General features: G+C 41.2%; 1 protein-coding gene across 1 annotated transcript in view; it reads right to left on the bottom strand.

The window, feature by feature from the left end:
* The window catches only part of LOC106510991 (early growth response protein 4), a 7,095-nt gene extending 3,895 nt beyond the window's left edge, over window positions 1–3,200 (bottom strand). Inside the window, exons 1-2 of the mRNA XM_013999726.1 lie at window positions 2,774–3,200; window positions 294–353 (exon numbers count right to left, since the gene is read on the bottom strand). The gene's annotated coding sequence lies outside the window, so the exon portion shown is untranslated. The remainder of the gene's footprint in view (window positions 1–293; window positions 354–2,773) is intronic.
* Between the last annotated feature and the right edge of the window lie 40 nt (window positions 3,201–3,240).

The following is a 3,240-nucleotide window of genomic DNA, read 5'->3' as shown; positions in this document are numbered from 1 at the left end:
TGTCACTGGTCCACATGTTACTGGTCCACATGTCACTGGTCCACATGTTACTGGTCCACATGTCACTGGTCCACATGTCACTGGTCCACATGTTACTGGTCCACATGTTACTGGTCCACATGTCACTGGTCCACATGTTACTGGTCCACATGTCACTGGTCCACATGTCACTGGTCCACATGTTACATTCCTGCACAGCAGCAGCTGCTGGGATGTTGTCACCATGGAGACGGGGAGAGATTCAGACCAGGGGTTACATAATAAAAAAAGCAGCTGAATTCTCCAGTTTTTACCTGAATCATCAACTCAGACTCAGGTCTGCTGCCCCTGAGGGATGATCCTGAAGCAAAGCACTAACAATAAACAACACAAACAACACAAAAAATAAACAACACAAACAAATACAAACTGCATTGTGTTTGCAGTCTTCTCTGTTAGAAGATGATAAAAGTTAAAGTTTCAGGGAAAGTCCAACATTTCTGCAGAATCTTTAATCTTTAAACTGCAGCTGATATTAAAATCACATGCTTAATGTGGAGAACCASACCTGGTCCAGGTTGGAGCTGCAGGTCTGGTGGACCCCTCAGACCAGATAAACCAGTCCTGTCAGACGCTGCAGTTCTGACAGCTGACATTAAAATCACATGTTTAATCTGGAGCACCAGATCTAATAAAGCATCTCTTTCTTTTAATAAAACTAATAAAACATGAATCTTAATGTGTTGCAGATGAAGGGTTCTGCAGGTTTTTAGCTGGAACCTCAAASCCGTGTGGTTCTGCTGATGTTTATTTTGATCCCCCCTCCCTGATAAAAATACAAAGACCTGGGGTGGGTCCAGCAGCCTGAGCAGCTCTGTTTGACGACGCAGAGAAGATAAATCTCAGAAGTTGTGTGCAGAGCCTGCATGAAGACAGATGATGGAGAAATGTGTGTGAGGGGGCGAAGTCAGAAAGAGACTGTTGCCATGGCTCCGTGCCACCTCCTCCCTCCACCTGTTACAGCAGAACCGCACGGCATCGCTCGAGGATCTGGATCCTCATGGCGTCAGAAGCGTTTTGGCCTTCAGTTTCTGTCATCTGCAGCCACTGACTCACATGTTTCTAAACTTAATGCTTTTACATTTGTAGATTTTTTTTTTGCATCACCACAGAAACACAAAGTGGCGACAGATTAATTCTGCAGCAGGAGAAACGTTCAGCCAGAATCCTTCAGGACTATCTTTAGCCTCGACACAAACAAGCAGCTCTGCAGCAGAGCCTCTGCTTGCCAACAACCACAAGATCAGCCTAATTCATCCAGTGATTCAAAAGACCAGTAAACACGTCAACTCAGGCTGAAATCAGACAAAATCAGACCAGATGCATGCATGAAACCAGTTCTAAACCAGTTCTAACCAGTTATGAACCGGTTATAAACCGGTTATAAACCAGTTCTAACCAGTTATGAACCAGTTTTAAACCAGTCCTAACCAGTTATGAACCGGTTATAAACCGGTTATAAACCCGTTCTAACCAGTTATGAACCGGTTATAAACCAGTTATAAACCAGTTCTAACCAGTTATGAACCAGTTTTATAAACCGGTTATAAACCCGTTCTAACCAGTTATGAACCGGTTATAAACCAGTTATAAACCAGTTCTAACCAGTTCTAACCAGTTCTAACCTCAGTTCTAACCGGTTCTAAACAGTCCTAACCAGTTCTAACCGGTTCTAAACCAGTTCTAACCAGTTAAGAACCATTTATAAACCAGTTCTAACCAGTTCTAAACAAATTCTAAACAAGTTTAAAATTCAAATTTAAATATGTCGCAATGCAAACAGGTTTACAGTCGACATAAATCTGTCAAACAACCTAAAACCAGGTCTAAACCAGGTTTAAACCAGTTTAAACTAGTTCTAAACCAGTTATAATCAGTTACAAACCAGTTATAACCAGTTCTAAACCAGATCTAAAACAGTTATAAACCATTTTAAAATTCAAATTTAAATATGTTGCAATGCAAACAGGTTTACAGTCGACATAAATCTGTTAAAACAAGCTTAAACCAGGTTTGAAACCAGGCTGAAACCAGTTCCAAACCAGTTCTAACCAGTTATAAACCAGTTTAAAATTTAAATTCAAATATGTTACAATGCAAACAGCTTTACAGTCAATAAAGATCTGTCAAAACAAGCTAAAATAAGACATAATCAGACGAGATGATGCATTAAACCAGTTCTAAACCAGTTCTAACCAGTTTTAAACCAGTTTAAAATTCAAATTTAAATACGTCGCAATGAAAACAGKTTTACAGTTGACATAAATCTGTTCAAACAACCTAAAACCAGGTCTAAAACCTTGTCCTAAACCAGATTTAATCCAAATCAAATCCAGATCTAAGACCAGGTCTAAAACCAGGTCTACAACCAGATTTAATCCAGATCAGAACCAGGTCTATAACTAAATATATAAAGAACTAAAACTAACAGTCTTAAAATAGAGATAAAATAACTCCAAACACAGCTTGAATTCAAACATCAGTCAAAACAAAGTCCTGAACCTGAAGTCTGAATAAAATATCCTAAAGGGTCCAAAAAGTCTAGACCCGAGTCCCAAACCAGGACACAAAACTTGTCCAACTAACCCTGATGTTTAGAATAGATTATTCAGCAGTTTGTTAAAATATAAACCTGGTTAAAACGTGTTTCTTTAAGTTTCCATGGCAAACAGCGCTCTGACCCTGACAAGACCAAGGCTGTCTGATAAACACACCGTCACTCATGACCTCTGACCTCCCAAGGTTTCTCCCTCAGTATTATAAAGTCAGGACTCTTTGTCGCCTCCTCATTCTCCTCTGGCTCACTGCAGCCATGTTCACCTCCTTCTTCACCTCCTTCTCTCCGTCCGTCCTGCTCCTCTTCATCACTGTCTCAGTCTTCCTATTGTCTCTGATCTTCCGTTGGTTCGGTCCTAAAAACAGTCCTCCATCCTCAGTCCCATGCCTGCCGAGCCTCCCAATCYTGGGGAGCCTCCCCTGGCTGGGGGGAGGCCTCCCTCCTCACCTCCTCTTCACCCAGCTGGGCCACAGGTGAGAAGACCGAGCCTCCTCTGGCCAGAAGATTAGAACTGTTTGAGTAATGGATCCAAACGTGTTTGTTAAACAGGCTGGTTTTGATGTTTGGGTTCTTTTACACTGTGTTTGTTTGATGTTTGGGTTCTTTAACATTGTGTTTGTTTGATGTTTGGGTTCTTTAACACT

Source organism: Austrofundulus limnaeus, unplaced genomic scaffold (assembly GCF_001266775.1).
Source record: "Austrofundulus limnaeus strain Quisiro unplaced genomic scaffold, Austrofundulus_limnaeus-1.0 Scaffold2433, whole genome shotgun sequence".
NCBI classification, from domain to species: Eukaryota; Metazoa; Chordata; class Actinopteri; order Cyprinodontiformes; family Rivulidae; genus Austrofundulus; species Austrofundulus limnaeus.
This window is presented reverse-complemented; position numbering and strand designations above follow the sequence as displayed.